Source organism: Aquarana catesbeiana, linkage group LG01 (genome assembly GCF_042186555.1).
Source record: "Aquarana catesbeiana isolate 2022-GZ linkage group LG01, ASM4218655v1, whole genome shotgun sequence".
In the NCBI taxonomy this organism is placed as follows: domain Eukaryota; kingdom Metazoa; phylum Chordata; class Amphibia; order Anura; family Ranidae; genus Aquarana; species Aquarana catesbeiana.
Genome location: NC_133324.1, coordinates 411304986 through 411331336, shown reverse-complemented (window position 1 = coordinate 411331336; position 26351 = coordinate 411304986). Strand labels below are relative to the sequence as shown.

At 45.8% G+C, this 26351-nt stretch overlaps 1 protein-coding gene across 34 annotated transcripts in view; it reads left to right on the top strand.

Annotated features, from left to right (window-relative positions):
- PTPRD (protein tyrosine phosphatase receptor type D) overlaps nt 1-26351 on the top strand; it is a 2697868-nt gene that overhangs the window by 2108737 nt on the left and 562780 nt on the right. For 2 of the 34 annotated variants that reach the window (XM_073635442.1, XM_073635214.1), the window contains exon 1: nt 25305-25920. The exons of the other annotated variants lie outside the window; for them this stretch is intronic. The gene's annotated coding sequence lies outside the window, so the exon portion shown is untranslated. Of the gene's footprint in view, nt 1-25304; nt 25921-26351 lie in introns of those variants that run through there. 34 annotated transcript variants of the gene reach the window in all.

The window sequence follows — 26351 nt, the reverse complement described above, 5'->3', positions numbered from 1 at the left end:
CTTAGATACTAATTATTCTATATTCCAAGTTAAAGCAGTAGTAAACTGCACTAAAAAAATTATAAAAAAAAGGTCCTCTGCAGGATAATATCATAATGTGCTAGTATGCATTGCATACTAGCACATTATGCAACACTTACCTTAGAACAAAGCCCACCAGGGGTGCGCTGTCACCACTGATAGAGCTGTCATCTTCACCCAGTCTTCCTTCCGGGTTTGCGGACTTCAGCTACTGGAATGGCTGAGCCGCGATGCCATCACTCCTGCACATGAGCGCAAGAGGCACGCCATCCCCTGAGAGTGCAGTGCACATGCACCAGTGACATCAGTGGCTTCTGTTATAGTAAATATCTCCTAAACCATGCACATTTAGGAGATATTTACTGTACCCACAGGTACTCTTTATCATAGGATTACCTGTAGGTACAAGTAAACAAAGTGGGCTTTACTACCAATTTAAGAACTGCAAGGACCAATTAGACTCCTTGAAATAATACAGAAAGTGTGCACAGGACACAAGACATCTAATTTCAAACAGGTATAAAATAATGGTTTCAATATTAAATGTATTAAACATACCAAAAAGTAGAATATAAGATACATTCATTGTTAGGGTTCACGTACACTATAAGAGTAGACATTGTGGGTTGTGATAACTATTGATAAATATTTAAAGGGGTTGTAAACCCTCAAGCATTTTTACCTTAATGCATTCTATGCATTAAGGTGAAAAACCTCCTGTGATGCAGCAGCCCCCCTAGAGCCCCCTTTTACTTACCTGAACTGGTCTTTCCAGCAACGGGGACGAGCACATCAGCTCCAGACAGTGTTTCAGGTCCTGATTGGATAGATTGATAGCAGCGCAGCCGTTGGCTACCGCTGCTGTCAATCAAATCCAATGATGTGGTAGCCGGGGGGGGGGCAGGGCTGAGTCCCGCTGTTTGCGTCAATGGACGCAGCAGCAGAACTTGGGAGCGCGCCCGCACGTGTGCCCCGAGGGAGAGCGGCTCTCCAACGGGGCACTTGAGAATAGGAGGAGCCAGGAGCACCGCTGAGGGACCCCAGAAGAGGAGGATCGGGGCCATTCTGTGCAAAACCAACTGCACAGTGGAGGTAAATATGACATGTTTGGGGGTTTTTTGTGTTTTTTTAAACAAACCTTTACATATGCTTTAAGGGTCCCCACTCAGGCTATCAAGGTCTGATGAGTTGGATGCCACTGGTGTGGGTGCAGGTTGAGGAAAGTCGCCGCAAAGCAGATCCAAAGCATGCTGCAGCAATAGGAAGAGATAGCCTGGCCGCCGCATACCTCATCCAACCCAAGTGGTTAGAGGGTAAAAGCAGCCTCAGCTCGATTCATCCAGGCCACATCCCCAACATGTTTTGCCCCACCCCGGGGGTAATCATGATGATGAGGGACTGTTGGTGGCAGCAAGCAGACCCTCATCTCCATGATTAACCACTCAGGTCAGGTGAGGTGTGCTGCGGCCAGGCTATCTCTTCCCATTTGTGATAACTATTGTTTTCCTCTGAGAAAGACTGGCATAGAAGTTGTCTGGTGGTGACACACTTCCCTGCAATATAATATAAAACCCAAGAATAAAAATGTAATATATTGTATTGCAGCTTACCAGTTCTTAGGCCCCATTCACACTAGCGCGTTTTTTGATGCATTTTGCATTTTGCAGAAATGCACGGGAATTTTTTAACATGGGTTCCTATGGAACATGTTCACATCAATGCTTTTTTGTATCTCTGCGTTTTTGGAAAGGGTCGGGGACTTTTTTTCATGCAAAAAGCAGCGTTTTGCATGTAATGGTTTTCAATGGACAAGCATCAAAAACACAAGTGCACCGTTTTTGCAGCGTTTTTGATGCGTTTTTGGTGCGTTTTTGGTGCGTTTTTGCCGTTTTTTTTTTTTTTTTTGTAATTTTTTTTTAAGACTGTAAAAAAAAATGAAAAAAAAAAAAAAAAAAAAAAAACGCAAAACGCAAATCGCGGCAAAAACGCGGCAAAAACGCGGCTCAAAAACGTGCCAAGCATGAAAAAAAAACCTCCAAAAACGCTCAAAAGCAACATGCATAGGTGTGAATCGAGCCTTAGATGTGGTGGTTGCATCAGTTGTCTTTTTAGTAAGTACATTTTCTGCAAAAATCAATAATTGCTGGTCCTGTCAGAAAACCAAAGTCCCAATAATTTACTGCATTCAGAACTGATATATGAAACAATGTAATAAGCTTTCACAGCTATCTACAAAACAATCCCCCTTTATGTAAAAGAGATGAGGAGATGGGAGATGTTTAGACACCAATTCAGCAGAGCAGCCTAGGGTAACAATGCTAATCCTCCACAGATACAGTACAGTGAGTGAACATTGTCATCTTAGGACAGGAAGTGTGTTACTGGCGGGATCACCAGGTAAAAATAAAATAAAAAAAAACAATTGAATACAGTGACCACATCTAATGACTGGTAAGCTACAATTATTGTTTTTAAATGCCTTTTAACCAGTGCTATATAATATAAATTAATGGGCACTTTATAATACAAGGTACACTACATATATGATTAGTTATATTTGGGATTAGTGGAAAATTGCAATAAGGGACCTGAGGGAGAATAGGTGAGGTTGGTTTATGTTCAAATTTTTGCAGGCATAGTTACATAGTTACATAGTAGGTGAGGTCGAAAAAAGACACAAGTCCAACCTATGTGTGTGATTATATGTCAGTATAATATTGTATATCCCTCATATGTTGTGATCATTCAGGTGCTTATCTAATAATTTCTTGAAACTATCGATGCCCCCCACTGAGACCACCGCCTGTGGAAGGGAATTCCACGTCCTTGCCGTTTCAGTAAAGAACCCTCTACGTAGTTTAAGGTTTATTTATTTATTATTTATTTCAGGTACTTATATAGCGCCGTCAATTTACGCAGCGCTTTTACATATATATTATACATTCACATAAGTCCCTATACCCTCAAGGAGCTTACAATCTAAGGTCCCTAACTCACATTCATACATACTAGGGCCAGTTTAGACAGGATCCAATTAACCTACCAGCATGTCTTTGGAGTATGGGAGGAAACCGGAGTACCCGGAGGAAACCCACGCAGACACAGGGAGAACATGCAAACTCCTGGCAGGTAGTGTCGTGGTCGGGATTCGAACCAGCGACCCTTCTTACTGCTTGGTGAGAGTGCTACCCACTACACCGCTGTGCCACCTCTTTTCTTCTAATTTTAATGAGTGGCCACGAGTCTTGTTAAACTCCCTTCCGTGAAAAAGTTTCATCCGTATTGTGGGATCACCACAATGCATGCAATGACTAACTTAGGTCCATATCACATATAAGCAGCATGGTGCCACAGGAATCTTTTTATTTTATTTTATTTTTTTCTTTTTATGGTGCTACTGGCCCAAAATGTATGTGGCTCCACACTTGCACTGCCGAACACTGCATTTGAAAAGCAAAGTTTATTCATTATTTATTCATTTTGCATAGTCTGTGTTTTTGTCTAGAGTTCTCTTGCAGATTCTTCATCTCTAGTTATTCCTGATCCTCACACAATAACACTGTAGGAATTAGACTACTGGAAATTATTAGAAATCATCGGCTCTTTAGCAATTATTTAAAGCTCTTCCTGACACTGTGCTGTGTGTGTAAAAAGAAACAAAAAAAAATGTTGTAGCAGCTTGCTTAAAAAATGTAGCCTGTAGCAGTTTCTGGAGACAATACGAGGCAGTATGGTCTTGTTAACATTTTCTCAAATATTTGGATGAAAGCCAGAAATGAACATTACCTATTTTTAGTGAATCCTAATGATAAAGACAAGGTCTCTAGGGCAGATACATAATGAACAGTTTTAAATCCGGCAGTGAGGATTTTCCCCTCTGAAAGAAAATCTGTGCTTTGCCCGTGCAGAGAAAAGTAACAAGTTCACTTTAAGGCAGAGCTTCACAGATGCATATACTTAACTCCCCCCTCCCTCGCCATTCCATTCAGCCTGTATAAGCTAAGAGAAAACCAGAGCCATAGATTACACAGAGCTATGGAGCTTTGAGGTTAGGCCTAACATTGTAATGCCTAGTACACATGATGAGAAAATCGGACGAAAAATACCGCTTTTGGAGCAATCGATTGATAATCTGACCATTAGTACACAGCTTTTGAGAGTCGATCATGACAGTTCATACAAAATTAGCCAAAGGAACAACATGAAAATTTTTCTCATACGATAACAGAACGGACAATATTCATGTCATTAGTAAAGTATTTGTACAATGAAAATTGTGTGATCAAGACCACGCATACTCGGAAACAAAAGAATACATTACAATGCATTACATCACTTCCGAAGTTGTATTCTGCCATGCGAAAATTTTTTGTAACTTTAGTAACCTACTGGTTTTCAATATGAGACTAGCATGCAAAAAAAAAAAGGACGATCATTCGTCCAATATTCTTATCGTGTATACTAGAATGAGTCTCCTCCATACAGTAACACTGAGTATTAAAGCGTTAAATGGATCAGCAGGGGAGAGAAGGAAAGGTGAGTATATGCTTTTGCGAACAGGGATAATTAAAAAAAGCATTATAGTTTGCCCTAAAAAAGCATCCAAAAAGAGTTCTGTGTCTTTCAATAGATCAAATAAGTGAGTTTTGAGCCATTGACTCACTAAATTCTTTCTGGCCCCATGTTGAGTGGCACAGTGGTGTAGTGGGTAACACTACCTGCCTGGAGTTTGCATGTTCTCCCTGTGCCTGTGTGGGTTTCCTCTGGGTACTCTGGTTTCCTCCCACACTCCAAAGACATGCTGGTAGGTTAATTGGCCTCTGTCTAAATCAGCCCTAGTATATTAATGTGAGTGAGGGACCTTAGATTGTAAGCTCCTTGAGGTTAGGGACTGATGTTAATGTTAAATGCATATGTAAAGCGCTGTGTAAATTGACGGCGCTATATAAGTACCTTAAATTATAATAATGTCTGGGAGCTTCAGCAGGCAAGGGTGATTCAACAGGCATGCATGTTTTTGCCGCTTTTATATACATAGTTACATTGTATTATCATGACACTGATGCACAATTGGTTCCTCTGTTAGGTTTTTATTGCTGTCTGTGCTACCAATAAGGAGATTCACCCTCTCTATTTGTCCCGGTGGCCATGATCACTGAGAGTAAAAGTGAAAGAAAATCCCACATTTTGGGTTAGTACCAGAACAGGGAAAAAAGGGAAAATCTCCCCCTAGTTCTGGTGACAACAAGGGATTCCCTCACTTTGGAGGGTTTTTTCTTACTTCCTGTTTTGGCTATGAGACAGAAGGTGAAGGGAAATCTACCCAATGCAATGTTAATGGCAAAAAAAAAATAATCTGACGTGGGTTATAAGATCTTGACTTTAGTTTTACTTTAGTTAGCACAGTCTGTAGGCACTGGATGGTGCCTACTTTTAACACACTAGGTTATCTTAGTATGTTGATTTTCCATACAGGTTTTCCTTAAAGATTCCTATTACAATGTAATGGGTACGATAGATTCATTGAATTAAGCCAGTTCAGGTGATAGTTATAACTGTATTGTCCATAGTCACTTTGAAATTTGACATACCTTTTTGACATATGTTCTGCATGAAAAAATAAAAAAGTGCACATGGACAATTTAAAAAACCGAACACCTATAACATTTTAAGGATTAGATGGGCAGTGGGTTAGTAGAACTTCATATACATTTGTTAATAGTTATATTTCAAGCGTTCTAATTAGAAAGAGTTTAGGGGTTCCAAAGCAAGATGATGGAAAACCCTCTAATCAGTAAACTGTAATGACTGGCAGAGGTCACATGATTCATACCCACACTTATAAGCTGACCACAAGCATATCTATGGTTAATACCATGTGTACAACTGTACTGCTTTTTCAGGGCCTGTGGCCATTACAGCAGAGAGAAGGTGTTTTCAGTACCTAATGAAGGCAGAAACCATTTAATTTCAACAATCAGAGGCAAGCCTGAAACTCCAGCATTAAGATCTAGCCACCAAAAATAGAATATATGAACTGACAACATTTGCTGTGGCAGATCGAAGATTAAAATTACACTTTTGGGTAGATTTAGCATGAGGCATTTAACACATAGGTTACTTTTTAAGCTAGTACGTAGTCAACAACTATTCTAGGGAATGTTATAACATTGTCAGAATTCCCTAAACCAGCGGTAGGCAACCTCGGCCCTCCAGCTGTGGTAAAACTACAAGTTCCATGAGACAATGCAAAACCCTGACAATCCCAGGCATGACTCCTAGAGGCAGAGGCATGATGGAATTTGTAGTTTCACCACATCTGGAGGGCCAAGGTTGCCTACCCCTGCCCTAAACCTTTAAGTGTTTTCATAGTTTTCTTCATTCAGACCCCCACCTTCCCTTAATTTTCCATTTAATTGACAGTAATAAAGGACCTTGCTGCCAGCTATGTATTATTTTGCTCATACTTCAGTACCTCTCTGGGTCCATGGACCTTTTTTAAGTGTTTGGTAGTATTTGTTTTCTTTGCATCAGAACACCCTATACCTGACACACCAAAATACCAGGAAAATGCATCATGTCAAAGCTGATATGTTGGCTTTGTCCCAACACAGAGAAGGTCCAAAATATGCTTAGACTTCTAAAATGAGCCTGAGAGTTTAGACTCTGCCATTACCCATTACAGGGTGTAAAAGGGTTTTTAATGGCCTGTGAAATTCATTATTTCAATGAATGCAAGCTTTAAAAGCATAATTTTGTCATGAATGCACTGCCAATATTTTATCAAGGTCAGTCTCATGAGGGTTTGCCAAAGGTGCACTTTCTCTTCCTAAGGGGATGAGTTATGAAGTAAAGCACATCTTGTCTCGTAAAAGAAGTATGAAAAAAAATTGTGAATTCTCTAGCTTGATGTTTGAAGTATTGACAAGTTCATGCCAACATATGCCTTTCAGTAGTGATTTGCAACATTGTATAGAGAAATAAAAAAATGCTCTTCATACACTGTTTAAACCCTTCCAAAGATCTAAAACTGTCGGTTTTAACTGAGAAAGCCAAAACCACGATGAAAAGTCCTAGATATCAGTTTCCTTCAATTTGCAGTTTAATTCAATAGATTTTACTCAACTTATGTCAGGGCCAGGGCACTGCTGAAACTGTAAAGTGCCTAGACAACCCTGTTGTGCTGTAACCATGTAGGTGCATGTAGTTTTTACAGAAACACTGTATAGAGCAGCCTTTCTCAACCTGAATTCTATGGAACCCTAGGGTTCCTCATGAGGTTGCGAGGGGTTCCTTAAGCATTGAGCAATAAACTATGTAAACATTCTTCCTAATGACCACCAATGTAAGGAACATTTTTCCCAGTGACAAGCATACTGATGCACCTTGAGCTGTAGATATAGAAACTATTAGCAGGGGTTCCCTGAGGCCAGCAAGTTATTTTTAGGGTTTCTCCATATTGCAAAAAGTCTGGTATAGAGTTTTGTCAAGGAAATTGATATTGTACCCAGATGTCACATGCTACAGGGCATCTGGCATATGTATTTAAAGCTGAACACCAGGAACAATTGATTTGTTTAGATTTACTAAGTAATTATAAACTATATCTACTGATGCCTGTCCCATGTGTGGCTGCTGCTGCATTGAGCCTGTACAGTACTGTAAGCACTGAATATATAGTGCTAAAAATTACAGTTTCCACTGTAGTACATCTCTCATAGCAGATCGCTTGCTCTCCACTTTGTCCACTCAAAAAATTCCCTGTATTCGTTTCACTGAATACAAGCTGTTCTATGATTGGATGAGGGGGGATAATGATGTTCATCTGACCCTCCCCTTTACAGAATGACTTGAATTTAGTGCACTACAGCCAGAAATGTCAGTCTCAGCTCCGGTTGTTATTGATCTTACAGTGCTGTATAGGCTGAATAAAAGAACCTGAATGCAACAGTAGAACGTTGGACAGGCATCAGGTAGATTATATTTACATAGCAAATGTTAAAAAAACACCCCTGCCTTTTTTAGACCCCCTAGCCCTGCCTCTACTTGCTTCCTATCCTCTTCTCTATTACTTTCTCATCCCTTTTAGCCCTCCTCTCTATCACCCCAAGTATGCTCCCCAATAGAGACACCACCCCCTATGGTCATAGGCTGTTTCTTTTAGGCCCCGAACCCCTAACCCTTAATACATTATGTTCGCTGTCTGATTTGCACAGAGGTTTCCCTAGTTGCAACCAAATAGGATTAGCCAAAAATGTACCGTAATTGTCTTAATTGTATGTCTGGTTCTGTAGAGCTTGTCATGGGTATGTCTATCCGTTTGTTTAATCAATCATTGGCTGTATCTGAGAGACTTCTGCATGTCACACTATACTTGTACCTTTGTTTTTGTCCTTACAAAGAATTACAAAATAATTGTTTCCTAAAGTTTGGCTTTAAAGTGGTTGTAAACCCTTACTTATACCCAGTAAAGTGACTGGTGTCACATGATACACATAGATGAACATAGGTTGTTACTGTTTATCTGCAGTCCTCTCTCCTCTACAGTCTTCTAAAACACACATTTTACACAGCATTTCTCAGCAGTAGAAAGCAGGGGGTGGGGATCTGAAGTCACACACACTGCCGAGCTACAGAAAATCTTTTTTTTATTACAGTGACGATCACTTTAACTTCCTCCATTACAAATAAACAGCTGATCCGATCCTAAAGATTACCCATAACAGTTACCCTAACACTTATGCCCTGTACACACGGTCGGACATTCCGACGGAATATGTGTGATCGGAGCTTGTTGTCGGAAATTCTGACTGTGTGTGGGCTCCATCGGACTTTTTCCATCGGAATTTCCGACACACAAAGTTTGAGAGCAGGCTATAAAATTTTCCGACAACAAAATCCGATCCTTTAAATTCCGATCGTGTGTACACAAATCCGACGAACAAAGTGTCACGCATGCTCAGAATAAATTAAGAGACGAAAGCTATTGGCTATTGTCCCGTTTATAGTCCTGACGTACGAGTTTTACGTCACCGCGTTCAGAATGATTAGATTTTCTGCCAACTTTGTGTGACCATGTGTATACAAGACAAGTTTGAGCCAACATCCGTCGGAAAAAATCCATGGATTTTGTTGTCGGAATGTCCGATCAATGTCCGCCCGTGTGTACGGGGCATTAAAGTGCAACTGCAGCCATATGTTTTGTTTTTAGTTTTGGATAGAGTGGTGAGAGATTAGAACACCTGTCAGCTTTTTTTTTTACTTCACGTTTTATGAAAATTTTTTAGTAATTGCGATTACAAAAGTAGGCAAGTTAAAGGCATAAAGTGGTCATCAACTAGAAGCTATTATGGTGCATACATTTACATAAGTATAGCATATACCAGACTGAAAGAGAAAAAGGGCTAACAATACCATACAAAGTTTTAAAGGTTCTGGGTATTACTAAATTAGTACAGTAAAGAGGGACAAAAACCCTCAGATCATGTGTGTCGCATATACAACAAATCCAAAATGAGCACAATCTTGTTGGGAATAAAAGACATTTAAGGGAATTATGGCTGTAGAGAATTGAAGAGCCAGAGTGCAGACATATAGTTATACAACTGGGATGCTTCTGGGATTCTTTAGCCAATATGCCCAATTAATATAAAATTTGGCTGTGGTAAGGTGGGCTTTGGCGAACATACGTTCTGTAAGTGAATGGTCATTCAAAATATTGATACTCTGTTGAATAGTAGGGGAAGAGTCGCTATTCCGTTTGCGTGCAATAGCGAGTCTAACTGCTATGAAGAACATGTGTGATTATTGCATGAAAAGTAGTAGGCCAGACTTCAAGTCCTAGTCCCAGCAAGGCTACTTGTGGTGAGAGGTTGATAGGATTCTCTTAGATTGTAAGCTCTAAGGAGCAGGGCCCTCTGATTCCTACTGTATCAAATTGTATTGTACTTGTACTGTCTACCCTCAAGTTGTAAAGCGCTACGTAAACTGTTGGCGCTATATAAATACTGTATAATAATAATAATAATAATTCCAGTGATCAAGAGCATAAGAGTGTTAACGTTTTTTCCAGAAGTTAGCTAGTCCTGGACAGTTCAACCAGATGTGAAGGACGGATCCAATATGGTCACAAGATCTCCTGCATTTTGGATAGTGAGAAGGATATATACACGTGCCAATTTGATGGGTGTGTAGTACCAGTTATGTAGAATTTTTGGGGCTGATTCCCAGTGGGATAAGCATTTAGAATGTACTTATCAGTTTTTATTGGTGTCTGTGCCCCTATTAGGGAGATTTACCTACTTGTCCTGGTGACTTTTGTCACCGAAACAGGAATGGGGAGAATCTTCAAAACTTTCCAATGGGGACACCAGTTCCGCTGACATCTGTCTAGGGAGGGAATTTTCCCCATTTTGTACACAACAGCTATGGAACAGGAAGTCACCAGAACAGGAATAGAGGGGAAATCTTCCAAGTCTTCCCAAGGGGACACTAATCTTGGTGACATCTGTCTAAAAGGGGAATTTACTCACTTTGGAGACAGCCTATTGTTGTTGCTATGGGACAGGAAGTGAAGGGAAATATCTCTAGAGGGACACAGATGGCAAAATTTATAACCCTCCCTGAATCTAAAATGACAAAAACAAAGTTTTGACTTTAGTTCCACTCCAATTCATTGCTCCCCCAACCCTACTTCAACCATTAGGTAGCTCTTAAAGCTTTGACTTAACCACTCTGACTTAACCCTTAGCTTAAATCTAACCTATATTAACTCTTAATCTTTCATTAACCCTAAACTCATTACTTTTTCTAACCAATCCCCTAAAACTTCTTAGAGTCCAAGCACAGGGCCTTTTAGGGCCATACACCATCCATCTCAGTGTATTTCTGTGGTTTGTACAGCCAGGTGTTTCCAATCAGCTCTGGACAGGAGTTCTGTACAAATCCTAGATCTATCTGTTGCCGCCCACAAGTAATTGTACAAGGAGCAGTTACTTGCTGTCAGGGATGGATGTGCGCTGGTGGACACAAACCTTAAGTGTCCAGGGTCTCAGATCAGTCCCCAAATCTTTCCATGTGTGATTACCTGCAAATAGCTGCAGACAGACAATGTCAGCCTGTCATTGAATTGCACAGTCTTTCTGTGTGGGGCTGATTGGAAAACACCCATCCTTACCTGCCGCAGACATGCTAATCTGTGTATAGCTCTTCCCCTGTGCTAGAGCCCTTACAGCAATGCAATGTTTACAGTCCCTGCACCAGGCTTTTATAGTGCCAATAAATGATTTGTCATAGGTAGTGTGTAATATACAAATATAGCTTACCTATCCTTTAAGATGTTTAATAAAACCTAAATGTTTGAAGTATGTGTCATATTCTTAGCTACTGTTTCCTGTCAATGTGCCTCATGAGTCACAGATCCATTCTATTACTATTATTGTTAAAAGGAAAGGTAACCTGTACAAATACAGATGATATCTGGCTGCTTCTCCTTTTTAATATGCAGAAATTGTAGTAGTAAACCCTCAGTATTTTTTTAGTTTAATACACTGAGCACAATAAAATAAACATCCCTCAGAAAACTATAAATAGCTCACGCTAGCAGTTGTAGTTTACAGCTTTAAATGCTGCTGGTTCCCCCCCCCCCCCCCCCAGTGCTGCTTCCCTGAACTTCTGGTCTTTATAGCAAAGTGTTAATAGTGTACTAGTGGCATAGTGTAGTGGGGAGGAGGAGGGAGGAGAAGGGGAATTCTTTGCCACCCAAAGCTATGGGACTGTTTGTTTCTCTTGATGCACACAGAGTAGAGAGATACAACACTAGTCCCTGCATTGAAGGGTGGATCCATTGGATGCTTCAAGAGAAAGGAGCCCCCCCCACCCCAAAATAACAAGCCTAGGGTGATGATCAGGGCACCACCTGAAGCTGGCGATAGATGCTGAACAGGCCATATTTCTACTTTCAATAGTTTCCTAGACAAGGTAACAAGGTAAGACAAGGTAACTTCGTTTGCCATAAAAAAGTATAATTAGTATACGAACATTTTTCAAAGCAGTCATGAATATCAGAACAAATACATCGCCCAAGAAAAAGAACATAATTATTACTTGGTACAGTTATAAGGTATTACACGAGCATAAATGCATTCATGGAGTTTTATATAGATTGTTTTGAACCATTCAAGCCATGGGGTCCACATTTTGTTGGTGGTAACTAGTCTACCTTCCGAGGATGCATACCGGAACCATGTGTGAACGGGCCATATTTCAATCCCACTATGGCCATTCCAACTCGATGGAGCAGGACCAGGAATGTTGGAATATTCTCATTCAATCAGCGGCTGCAGCCAATCGTCTGCAGCATGGATCATTATATTCTGACAGCACAGGAGTCCCTGCTTGTGTGGCTGGGTGAATCATTTTTTTTTATTGGATTGGCCTGCTGGCTGATGGAAAAAAAATGATTAGTCTATGTGCAGTCTAAAGGTCCCTACTGAACCGGCCAAATTTTGATCCATATGTGGCCATTGCAGTTGAACAGAAGTCAATCTACTGACTGATTTCTGTTCCACCTGCCTGTCAGATAAAAACCGCTCAATCAGTGGCTGTAGCCATTGTCTACGGTGCTGATCTGTGTATTCTGACAGCAGGTAAGAGAGTCTCCCTGCTGTTAGAAAACTCTAGTACAGCGGGGCGCATTCCCCCATCCACATCAAATGTGTGGATGGGGGAATTGGTGCAGTTTTTTTGTTCAACCGGCTGGCTAAATGAAAAAACTGAACCATGTACAGCCAACTTGAAGCGGAGCTCCACCCAAAAGGTGAAGCTCTGCTTATCTGCCTCCTCCCTGCCTCCAGTGCCACAATTGGCACCTTGTGGGGGGCAGCGGGTACCTGGTTTTGACAGGTACCTGCCCCCACTTCCTGCTGAGTTCACAGTGGCGAACTCAGCCAGAAGTTCGGCCCTCGCAGCAGGCCCATTGAGAAAGTGCAATGCAATTCACGCATGCACAGTACCAGTTGTGGCTCTCTGTTTTTTTTTAGGGGAGGCAGCAAACAACCACCCCCCGATTGGGTGGTCAGTGGCACCCACCACCACCCTGGCACTTACCCCATTGGTTGCAGGTGGGCTCCTATTGGCGGTGGGCAGTGGCAGGGTTGTGGGCTCCTATGGGCGGGTTGCGGGCTCCTACAGGCTCCTACGGGCGGCAGGCAGTGGCTCCTGTGTCCTCTCTACATCAAAGAGGCTTTCACCATGCAGCTCCTCCCTCCTCCTCCTCCTAGGTGTACAATCGTGTGACCTGAGTCAAAACCTGCTTTCTGATTAGCCGGGAGGAGGATCAGTTTTACAACAGTGAATATTAATTCGCTGTTGTAACACACCTGGGTGGGCTCAGAGCGCACTCTCTGCGACCCGAGCCATCCCTATATTGTGACCTATTAGAGCCTCTGGCGCTAATCAGTGCTTCAAAAAAAAACAGCCCCTCCGCATTGGAATCCATGCACCGGGGTCCTGAAAGGAGCTGGATGCATTGATAACGGAGGTCGCGGTAGACGGGAGGGGGCGGCGCCTGTATGCCCTTAATGGACGGGCCACCCCTGCACAGTAGGAAACTGGTTGTGAAGCCGCAAGGCTTCACTGCAGTTTTCCCTTACCCAAAATTACGCCGCTAGCACTCAAGAGCCAATTCCAGAATCGGCTTGGGTGAGGACACCACGTGATCCCTGTACAGGTAAGCGTCCTGATAGTAAAAGTCAGCAACTACAGTTTTTGTAGCTGCTGACTTAAAATTTTTTTTGGTGGGGGCTGGAGCTCTGCTTTAAGAGTTGATTCCTTTGATGCTTCAAGAGAAATAAGGCTCCCTAAAGCAGGAAACCTGGGGCAGTGGTCACAGTTTCAGCTGCTGAAAGTTCCTAAAAAAAGGGTTTAATATAACTTTAAGAACCCAAGAGCATCTAAAGTGAATAGTTATTTAATTCTTTATGGAGTTTTTAAATTTACATTTATAAATGATGCAATGAACATGCTCAAGTCTTCAGGAGAAAAACATATAATAAACAAAAAAGGGTCTAAAAGGCAACTCGGAGATGGCGTAGAAGAAATGAATGATCACATCAGTCTTTGGAACAGTTGTTAGGGCCCCTTCTTACAACAGCAAAAGGCTGAAATCTGATCCGAGGAATTCACTGTACTGACTTGTGGAAAGGGGGGAGGAAGCCGCCTCATTTGGATTTGTTCTGTGATGTTGGCAATAGGCAGAGGGGGGTTGAGAGCAGAAAACCAGGCTGTGTATAAAACTATGAACAAAAAAAAAAAAAACCTTATATTGTGTGATAAGCCAAACGTAGTCTCACGCTTGTAACTCAAAAGAGACATGCTAAAAGCTGCAGACTTTCCAAAGAAAGTGGAGTGTTAGCAGGCGGATTGAAGCGCCTGGCTTGGAGATTACAGACTGAATGAGAAAGCTGGATCAAATAAAAGGATCAGTGGAAAATTTCAGGAAGCGGGAGCAGGGCATGCATTTGCCTCTTGGCCTCACTTCATCATGTGAATGGCAATAGGAAGATGTCCAAATGTTTCCTTATGCCTGCACTCTAAATATAATGACTCTGATTAAAGAGGAAAATACGTTCACCAGTCTTGCAATATGCTTAATTGAATGGATAAAAAAAAAAAAAAAAGAAAGTCACCTTCAACCAAAATCAAGTGTTTTAAAATACCACAGTCCCTTGCCAAATTATTCATTATGCTTCTTTTGGCATGAAAGTGTCATTTTTTTTTAAGTCTCTTTTGTATTCAAAGAAATGATGATGCCAAGTCTTCAGAGATTTTTTCATTAGTCATAAGAGTGGTAGCATAACACGGCAATAAATGATATTTACAACATGGTGAGAGTATTTAAGGGATGACTTAGGAGAGGAGTCCTTTTCACCCTACCCTATATTCATTTAAAACGCACGATAATTGGATATGGTTTTAATTATGTGAAGTCAACACAAACTGGCATAAAAATGACTTTTGGTGGCCATACATGCTTTCATTTTTTTTGTGCATTCCATCTTTTTAAAGTTTTTGCAAAAGTGCTTACATTTTTTTATCTGCTCGTTACGTGATTCAAACAAAACAATCGAATCTGTAAATGATCAAATAGTCATAACTCCGTATCCGATCTACTTAGACTAAATTTGGATCATATTGATCAAACCAGTTGATCAACCAGGATTGAATTGGCAGCACTGAAATTCTTTGTTGATGAAAAAGATTGTAAGCTCTAATGAGCAGGGCCCTCTGATTCCTACTGTATTAAAGTGTATTGTATTTTTACTGTCTACCCTCAAGATGTAAAGTGCTGCTTAAACTGTTGGCGCTATATAAATCCTGTATAATAATAATAATAATGAAAACGATAGTATTGTGATCTATCAAATTAGGAGAATATGGAAAACGAGATGCGATCAATAAATTAGAATTCTAATTTCGTATTGTGTTTTAACAATCGATCAAAATCCACTTTCCCATGAGTGGAGTATTAGTCAAAGGGGTTGTTGACTATAGATTACTCCTATAGGAAGAGATTGTTCAGAAAAAAGGAATCATTTATTGAAGTGTGTAGGACCACCATAAAGACCCCAATACATATTACTATGTGACTGTACAGTCTCTATACTAAGCAACCTTATGGTGGCCATACATACTTCGATAAATTATTTATTTCTTTTCCAGTCGATCTCTTTACATAGAATCAATCTATAGTTGACAACCCATTTGATAAACATGCCACACACAGGGAAGTGGATTTTGATCGATAGTTAGGATACAGTCATAATTTACGATCATAGGTCATAAATCGCATCTGTTTCAAGCATGTATTCACATAATCTGATCAATTAAATAGTATTGTATTCATAAACAAAGCATCTGAGTCCTACCCACTGATTATTTTTATTATTATACAGGATTTATATAGCGCCAACAGTTTACTTGGTGCTTTTTAATATGAATAATGCATAACTGTTAATAATTTTGCACCTTGGATTATCGAATTTGAGGCTAAAGTAATCCAAAGGCAAGTTTTGGCTATTTAATTATTTGTACATTTGATCACTATGATCTAATCACACATCGACTGGATAAAATAATGATAGCATGTATGGCCACCATTAGATTCACCAAAACTATGCAATATGAGGACCTACCTGAACTATTCAGTCAACTAGTATCCAATCAGGTAGGTATGTGTGTGGTAAACTTTAGCTTGCATTCTCACTTAAACAGAGCTTGTACCTAGTGATTTTAACCCCATTGTGCCCTTTCAGGGATTTCAGATGCCGAGAGGTGGGGTGGTTTATGGTCATGTGACTGCCGTGATTGGCTGTTTTTTTTAGCGTAGCATGCAGAGAATCGAATGACTGATTGTACAAGTGTGAACAGGAACAATTAAAAAGTTTGGGATTCCGCCTAACTTTTTTTTTTTCATTATGTCCCAAAGTGAGAATCACTGGTGGTCACCAGAACTAGTGTCCCCATTAGGGGCACCCGGGCGCCGCCCCCTCTCTCCAAGCCAGCCCCATTAATGCAATGGATAGATTCATGCATAGCATGAATCGATCCATGGCCACCGCGGGCATCCCCTATTTATGCTCTTAGCCCCTTTCAGGTCACCGGGCGCATGAATTACAGCGGGCCAGGTTTTTTTTTTAAGCACCTGATTAGAGCCACAGTCACTAATAGGCTTCAAAATACGGTGGGCTCAGGTCGCAGAGGATGCCTTCAGAGCCCACCCAGGTGTGTTACAACAGCAAATGAACATTTGCTGTTGCAACACTGATCCTCCTCCCGGCCAATCGGCAAGTGGGTCTGATACCCATCACCCGATTGGATGAAAGGACAGGTGATCCTATTGGATGCCTAGGAGGAGGGGAGGAGATGCACAGCGGAAGCCAGGAGGATAAGAGCCGCCGATGCCTGGATGCCCGTTCCCCGCCGCCGCTCCCTTCGGATGCCCAATCCCTGCTGCTGCTCCTCGGATGCCCAATTCCCACCGCCCAGGGTCGTCTGAATGAATTTGGGGCCCCAAGCTAAATGGACATGGAGACCCCCCCCCCCGCACGCATGTAAAGCCTACAGGAAATGGGATGGTAAAGAAAGAAGAAAATGGAAAGAAAGCTATGGTAATTGTTTTTATTATGGTCAGCAAGCTACCATATTTTTATTACTAAATGGGTCTTGATGACTGCCTCCGCCCCTTACTACTACCCCCCCGTGTTCTTTTTAACCCCCCTCCCTATCGCGTACCGCGCGGCAGGAGATTCAGTTTTCTGCTCCAGGACGGACTGAAAGGAAGTGAGCACTCAGTGTGTGCACTTCCTGTCAGTACGGCCGGGAACAGGAAACTGAATCTCCTGAGTCCTGTACTGTGCGGACTGCAGGAGGAAGGAAGAGGAGCTTGGCCACGCTACATGCTGCAGCTTATAGGAAGCCGAGGCCGGCGGTGCGGCTGGGGCCCAAAGCAATTGCTTGTTTTGCCTGTCCTGTCACAACGGGCCTGCCGCCGCCCAGATGGGGTAAGATCCGTTGGACCGACTGACGGACAGCGGGGGGGAGGTTTCAGTTGACGCCAGTCCAAACAAAACTTCTATTCCTATTGTGGGGACACAAAATGTAGGATTTTCTTTCACGCTCAGTAATGAGGGTAAACAGGACATATATAGAGGGTGAATCGCCATGTAAAGTGCTAGTGCTGTATAAATATCTGTAATAAATGAATTCTGCGTGGTGTTCCGCATTATAAAGAAGCAGATTTCTGTGATAACATTTAATGCCTCTGAATCCAGCAACAAACAGTATTGGAAAAAAGGCAAAGTCCTGACTTCCTGAGAAACCTTCCATGTACAGTATACAGCACTGCACTGTTTGTGGAATAGGAAGGCTGAGTAATAGATGCCTGTAAATTGGAGGAAGGAAGGGCACAGGACTTAGTATGAATGAGGGAAAGTTTAAAGGAGGGGATAGCAGAGGTGAGGCACATCAATGGAGCTGCCTGCCAAATGACAACACGCTCACAATTCAAGTACAGAAAAAACAATCCATATGGAGAAAAAACAGCTCAAAGGTGTCTATAAATCGAAATAAATACATATAGAATTCTCATTGTTCTTAAACACAGACATCTAACCTAGATTAACTATATTGAACAATAAGGGCTCATTCAGGCCATCCTGTATGTTATAATGTTTGTGCGTAGGGTGGTGCGATACATTGTTTATTTTTTTTTTTTACTTTTTGAAATGTCACAAAATGACACTTCATTCAACTCAGTGTGTTGCAACATGCTGCAGTGAGGTGAGTTCCTGCATGTAGGGGTGGCTCCATAGGATGCCACAAGTGAAAGGAGCCAACTTGAGGGCTGGATTATACCTGGATCGATTCCTGTGTGATTCATGCAGTGCGATTTTCAGTCAATTAATTTGAATGGGCTGAAACTGCACTGGATCACACCAAAAACAGCGCATTTCCAAACGGCACTGCAACTGGATTGCGTGGTACTGCAGTATTAATGCAATCCGGTGCAGGCAAACGCACTGCATTTGCGATCTGCATTTGGGGTGTCGTTAGGAATGCATTGATACTCCCAGATCACACAGGCATGGAACGCAGTTTTTCCACACAGCATTCAGTGGTGTAGTGGGAGTCTCCAGCAGCCATGGATGGAATGTACGGGGGTCTGGTCTCTGGGACTCCGTGTGGCCATGCTCACAGTGGTGTGGGAGTCTTCAGCAGCCATGGATGGAATGTGTGGGGTCCAGTTTTTAGGACTCTGTGTCGCTGTACTCACAGTGGAATGGGAGTCTCCAGAAGCCATAAATGGAATGTGCATGGATCCAGTCTCTGGGACTCCGTGTGGCTGTGCTCACAGTGGTGTGGTAGGAGTCTCCAGCAGCCATGGATGGAATGTACAGAGGTCTGGTCTCTGGCACTCCATGTGGCCGTGCTCACAGTGGTGTAGTGGGAGTCTCCAGCAGCCATGGATGGAATGTACGGGGGTCTGGTCTCTGGGACTCCATGTGGCCGTGCTCACAGTGGTGTGGTGGGAGACTCCATTGGCCATGGATGGAATGTATGGGGATCCTGTTTCTGGGACTCCATGTGGCCGTGCTCACAGTAATGTGGTGGGAGTCTCCAGCAGCCATGGGCAGAATGAATTGGGGTCTGGTCTCTGGGACTTCGTGTGGTCATGCTCACAGTGGTGTGGGAGTCTCCATCAGTCAAATATGAAGTGTGTGGGTGTCCGGTCTCTGGGACTCCATATGGCTGTGCTCACAGTGGTGTGGTGTGAGTCTCTGGCAGCCATGGATGGAATGTACAGTGATCCGGTTTCTGGGACTCCATGTCGCCGTGCCCACAGTGAATGGAATGTACAGGGATCCGGTTTCTGGGACTCTGTGTGGCCAGGCTTACAGTGGTGTGGTGGAAGTCTCCAGCAGCCATGGATGGAATGTACGGGGGTCTGGGACTTGATGTGGCCGTGTTCACAGTGGTGTGGGAGTTTACATCAGCCATAGATGGAATGTGTGTGGGTCTGGTCTCTGGGACTCCGTGTGGCCTTGCTCACAGTAGTGTGGTGGGAGACTCCATGGGCCATGGATGGAATGTACAGGGATCCGGTTTTTGGGACTCTGTGTGGCCGTGCTCACAGTGGTGTGGTGGGAGACTCCATGGGTCATGGATGGAATGTACAGGGATCTGGTTTTTGGAACTCCATGTGGCTGTGCTCACAGTGATGTGGTGGGAGTCTACAGCAACCATGGATGGAATATGATACAAAAAACGCCACTTGCTCACATCTATAGCTAGTTATCGCAGTAAGAAGCATTGGAAGGCTAACAACAGGTACAAGCAGGGCAATGGATACATCCATGGAAAAAAACAAGCTTAACTTACCACCATTCTGCAGACAACCAAATAACCTGTCTAACAGTATGCGTTAAAAGCAGGGTTTTAGTTTGCACACATTTGCAAACGCATGCGTAAGCCACAGTGCCTCGTCAAGGCACCGCAGTATCTGTGGTACCCAACACTAACTTATAAGTGTCTCCACAATGGAGGGATATGCATTCTGATGGATAGGTGAGAGCAGGTGGACTGAAGGGGAGCCACCCCTTCTTAAAGGTGCCATGGACATGGCATGGATAGAATGTACGGATGTCTGGTCTCTGGGACTCCGTGTGGTCATGCTCACAGTGGTGTGGGAGTCTCCATCAGCCATAGCTGGAATGTGCGTAGGTCAGGTCTCTGGGACTCCATGTGACCGTGCTCCCAGTGGTGTTGTGGGAGTCTCCATCAGCCATAGATGGAATGTGCGTGGGTCAGGTCTCTGGGACTCCATGTGGCTCTGCTCCCAGTGGTGTTGTGCGAGTCTCCAGCAGCCATAGATGGAATGTGCGTGGGTCAGGTCTCTGGGACTCCATGTGGCCGTGCTCCCAGTGGTGTTGTGTGAGTCTCCAGCAGCCATAGATGGAATGTGCGTGGGTCAGGACTCTGGGACTCCATGTGGCTGTGCTCCCAGTGGTGTTGTGGGAGTCTCCAGCAGCGATAGATGGAATGTGCGTGGGTCAGGTCTCTGGGACTCCATGTGGCCGTGCTCCCAGTGGTCTTGTGGGAGTCTCCAGCAGCCACAGATGGAATGTGCGTGGGTCAGGTCTCTGGGACTCCATGTGGCCGTGCTCCCTGTGGTGTTGTGGGAGTCTCCATCAGCCACAGATGGAATGTGCGTGGGTCAGGTCTCTGGGACTCCATGTGGCTGTGCTCCCAGTGGTGTTGTGGGAGTCTCCATCAGCCATAGATGGAATGTGCGTGGGTCAGGTCTCTGGGACTCCATGTGGCCGTGCTCCCAGTGGTGTTGTGGGAGTCTCCATCAGCCATAGATGGAATGTGCGTGGGTCAGGTCTCTGGGACTCCATGTGGCTGTGCTCCCAGTGGTGTTGTGGGAGTCTCCAGCAGCCATAGATGGAATGTGCGTGGGTCAGGTCTCTGGGACTCCATGTGGCCGTGCTCCCAGTGGTGTTGTGGGAGTCTCCAGCAGCCACAGATGGAATGTGCGTGGGTCAGGTCTCTGGGACTCCATGTGGCTGTGCTCCCAGTGGTGTTGTGGGAGTCCCCATCAGCCACAGATGGAATGTGCATGGGTCAGGTCTCTGGGACTCCATGTGGCCGTGCTCCCAGTGGTGTTGTGGGAGTCTCCATCAGCCATAGATGGAATGTGCGTGGGTCAGGTCTCTGGGACTCCATGTGGCTGTGCTCCCAGTGGTGTTGTGCGAGTCTCCAGCAGCCATAGATGGAATGTGCATGGGTCAGGTCTCTGGGACTCCATGTGGCTGTGCTCCCAGTGGTGTTGTGGGAGTCTCCATCAGCCATAGATGGAATGTGCGTGGGTCAGGTCTCTGGGACTCCATGTGGCTGTGCTCCCAGTGGTGTTGTGGGAGTCTCCATCAGCCATAGATGGAATGTGCGTTGGTCAGGTCTCTGGGACTCCATGTGGCCGTGCTCCCAGTGGTGTTGTGGGAGTCTCCATCAGCTATAGATGGAATGTGCGTGGGTCAGGTCTCTGGGACTCCATGTGGCCGTGCTCCCTGTGGTGTTGTGGGAGTCTCCATCAGCCACAGATGGAATGTGCGTGGGTCAGGTCTCTGGGACTCCATGTGGCTGTGCTCCCAGTGGTGTTGTGGGAGTCTCCATCAGCCATAGATGGAATGTGCGCGGGTCAGGTCTCTGGGACTCCATGTGGCTGTGCTCCCAGTGGTGTTGTGGGAGTCTCCATCAGCCATAGATGGAATGTGCGTGGGTCAGGTCTCTGGGACTCCATGTGGCCGTGCTCCCAGTGGTGTTGTGGGAGTCTCCATCAGCCATAGATGGAATGTACGTGGGTCAGGTCTCTGGGACTCCATGTGGCCGTACTCCCAGTGGTGTTGTGGGAGTCTCCATCAGCGATAGATGGAATGTGCGTGGGTCAGGTCTCTGGGACTCCATGTGGCTGTGCTCCCAGTGGTGTTGTGGGAGTCTCCAGCAGCCACAGATGGAATGTGCGTGGGTCAGGTCTCTGGGACTCCATGTGGCTGTGCTCCCAGTGGTGTTGTGGGAGTCTCTATCAGCCACAGATGGAATGTGCGTGGGTCAGGTCTCTGGGACTCCATGTGGCCGTGCTCCCAGTGGTGTTGTGGGAGTCTCCATCAGCCATAGATGGAATGTGCGTGGGTCAGGTCTCTGGGACTCCATGTGGCTGTGCTCCCAGTGGTGTTGTGGGAGTCTCCAGCAGCCATAGATGGAAGGTGCGTGTGTCAGGTCTCTGGGACTCCATGTGGCCGTGCTCCCAGTGGTGTTGTGGGAGTCTCCAGCAGCCACAGATGGAATGTGCGTGGGTCAGGTCTCTGGGACTCCATGTGGCTGTGCTCCCAGTGGTGTTGTGGGAGTCTCCATCAGCCACAGATGGAATGTGCGTGGGTCAGGTCTCTGGGACTCCATGTGGCCGTGCTCCCAGTGGTGTTGTGGGAGTCTCCAGCAGCCATAGATGGAATGTGCGTGGGTCAGGTCTCTGGGACTCCATGTGGCTGTGCTCCCAGTGGTGTTGTGGGAGTCTCCAGCAGCCATAGATGGAATGTGCGTGGGTCAGGTCTCTGGGACTCCATGTGGCCGTGCTCCCAGTGGTGTTGTGGGAGTCTCCATCAGCCATAGATGGAATGTGCGTGGGTCAGGTCTCTGGGACTCCATGTGGCCGTGCTCCCAGTGGTGTTGTGGGAGTCTCCATCAGCCATAGATGGAATGTGCGTGGGTCAGGTCTCTGGGACTCCATGTGGCTGTGCTCCCAGTGGTGTTGTGGGAGCCTCCAGCAGCCATAGATGGAATGTGCATATGTCAGGTCTCTGGGACTCCATGTGGCCGTGCTCCCAGTGGTGTTGTGGGAGTCTCCAGCAGCCACAGATGGAATGTGCGTGGGTCAGGTCTCTGGGACTCCATGTGGCTGTGCTCCCAGTGGTGTTGTGGGAGTCTCCATCAGCCACAGATGGAATGTGCGTGGGTCAGGTCTCTGGGACTCCATGTGGCCGTGCTCCCAGTGGTGTTGTGGGAGTCTCCATCAGCCATAGATGGAATGTGCGTGGGTCAGGTCTCTGGGACTCCATGTGGCTGTGCTCCCAGTGGTGTTGTGCGAGTCTCCAGCAGTCATAGATGGAATGTGCGTGGGTCAGGTCTCTGGGACTCCATGTGGCTGTGCTCCCAGTGGTGTTGTGGGAGTCTCCATCAGCCATAGATGGAATGTGCGTGGGTCAGGTCTCTGGGACTCCCCTGTGGCTGTGCTCCCAGTGGTGTTGTGGGAGTCTCCATCAGCCATAGATGGAATGTGCGTGGGTCAGGTCTCTGGGACTCCATGTGGCCGTGCTCCCAGTGGTGTTGTGGGAGTCTCCATCAGCCACAGATGGAATGTGCGTGGGTCAGGTCTCTGGGACTCCATGTGGCCGTGCTCCCAGTGGTGTTGTGGGAGTCTCCATCAGCCATAGATGGAATGTGCGTGGGTCAGGTCTCTGGGACTCCATGTGGCCGTGCTCCCAGTGGTGTTGTGGGAGTCTCCATCAGCCATAGATGGAATGTGCGTGGGTCAGGTCTCTGGGACTCCATGTGGCTGTGCTCCCAGTGGTGTTGTGGGAGCCTCCAGCAGCCATAGATGGAATGTGCGTATGTCAGGTCTCTGGGACTCCATGTGGCCGTGCTCCCAGTGGTGTTGTGGGAGTCTCCAGCAGCCACAGATGGAATGTGCGTGGGTCAGGTCTCTGGGACTCCATGTGGCTGTGCTCCCAGTGGTGTTGTGGGAGTCTCCATCAGCCACAGATGGAATGTGCGTGGGTCAGGTCTCTGGGACTCCATGTGGCCGTGCTCCCAGTGGTGTTGTGGGAGTCTCCATCAGCCATAGATGGAATGTGCGTGGGTCAGGTCTCTGGGACTCCATGTGGCTGTGCTCCCAGTGGTGTTGTGCGAGTCTCCAGCAGTCATAGATGGAATGTGCGTGGGTCAGGTCTCTGGGACTCCATGTGGCTGTGCTCCCAGTGGTGTTGTGGGAGTCTCCATCAGCCATAGATGGAATGTGCGTGGGTCAGGTCTCTGGGACTCCCCTGTGGCTGTGCTCCCAGTGGTGTTGTGGGAGTCTCCATCAGCCATAGATGGAATGTGCGTGGGTCAGGTCTCTGGGACTCCATGTGGCCGTGCTCCCAGTGGTGTTGTGGGAGTCTCCATCAGCCACAGATGGAATGTGCGTGGGTCAGGTCTCTGGGACTCCATGTGGCCGTGCTCCCAGTGGTGTTGTGGGAGTCTCCATCAGCCATAGATGGAATGTGCGTGGGTCAGGTCTCTGGGACTCCATGTGGCCGTGCTCCCAGTGGTGTTGTGGGAGTCTCCATCAGCCATAGATGGAATGTGCGTGGGTCAGGTCTCTGGGACTCCATGTGGCTGTGCTCCCAGTGGTGTTGTGGGAGTCTCTGTGCAGCTCACAGTGCCATGGTAGTGGGATGGTGGGCTGGGATCTGGTCTCCAGGTCGAGACTTGGGAGGCATGCCCACTGCCGTGCTGCCATTCATTCAAACATGGCGCCAGGAAATCACATTGCTGACTCGCTGCGCATGTGCCCGCCTGGCCGATAACAGATGGGCATGTCCAAGCCAGCTTTGTAACTGCACAGTTCCAAAGTCGTGCCGCAGCCATATTTTTACAGATGGTTGGCAACCCTGGTGTCACCCCCATAGCAACACCACTGTCTGCAACTCGACATCCATGCATGTCCTTGAGTTGCAGTGATTAAGGGTTAATGGCATCCAAACGCGTGTTGTGCAACGGACGCCAAACAATTTGGGATCGCAGCGATTCTGCCCACAATCCCAAATCGTGAGAAGTGAATGGGGCCTCACAGGAAGTCAAATTACAGAAGGGGAAAAAAATCGACTTTGCCAAATTTGGATGAGGCTAAGAGCAATAGAATGGACTTTTCCCATGAAAGTGAGAAGAGTTTTTAGCGTGACTTTAAATGATATATTAGCTTGAAGAGCTTTAATAAGCCTCCATTCACCCTGAGAGATGGAAGGTCCCTGAGGCCGGGCTGTCCCGCTCTGTAGGAATGTATGTGTAGAACATGAGTGACTACGAGGAGCCCAGCGTACTTCTTGTCTGGGATGAAGGAGTGACGTGAGTGCGCTGTCATTGGTCGGAGGCGGCTGTCAGTCAGGGCGGAGTGGGCGGGGGAAGAGGCTGCCCAGTGTCTTTCTGGCAGAAGCTTGCAGTGCTAAGCTTAGTGTGTATGTATGTGTGTGCACGCCCCTCAGAGAGAGAGAGGGAGACAGAGACAAGACACACACAGGTCCAGCGGCAGCTTCAGCAGCAGCAAGGAGACAGAAAGAGAGAGGGAAGGAGCCTGGCAGGATGAACACTTTCCCGGGATTATACAGCGGCGCTCAGCCTGACTTCTCAGCCTGTGTGTAAGATGTATGGACACCACATGCATGCCTGTCTATGTGACTGCGCATAAGAGGATTTAAGAGAGGAGAGGAGCACAGAGCCAAGGGAAAGGAAAGCAGCACTCACACACACACATACATACAGGGAGGGAGAGGAGGAGAAGGACTGGCAGCACTTTGTAGTCAGTCCCAGGCTGGAGGAGTTGTGCCCTGTGCTGCCTGGGAGTTGGGATGCTGTGCTCAGGAGGAGTCTGCTGTGCCTAGTGACTTCTTGGCTGGACCAGACCACCCCCCCCCTCACCACCACCACCCCTGGACACTCATCACCACACCTATCCTGGATTACCTCTAAAAACCTGGGATGTAAGCTGGGAGCGCAAGGCGGCACAATCAAGGTGGCTAGCATGAGCAGGTATTGCTATCCTCTTTTTTTTTTTACTTCTCTTCTTACCTCCAGAATGGGGAGACAATGGGAGTGGAAAGCGGGTAGAGAGGAGGGGGATGGCACGCCTACTATAGACTATCTATACCATCTTCGATCAATACACCCAGTTGGGCAGGAGGAACCTCACAAGGGCACGTCCAGGCAGGAGGAACCTCGCCAGGGCACGTCTGGGCAGGAGGAACCTCGCCAGGGCACATCTGGGCAGAAGGAACCTCACAAGGGCACATCTGGGCAAGAGGAACCTCGCCAGGGCACATCTGGGCAGGAGGAACCTCACAAGGGCACATTTGGGCAGGAGGAACCTCACAAGGGCACATCTGGGCAGGAGGAACCTTGCAAGGGCACATCTGTCCAGGAGGCACCTCACAAGGGCACGTCTGGGCAGGAGGAACCTCGCA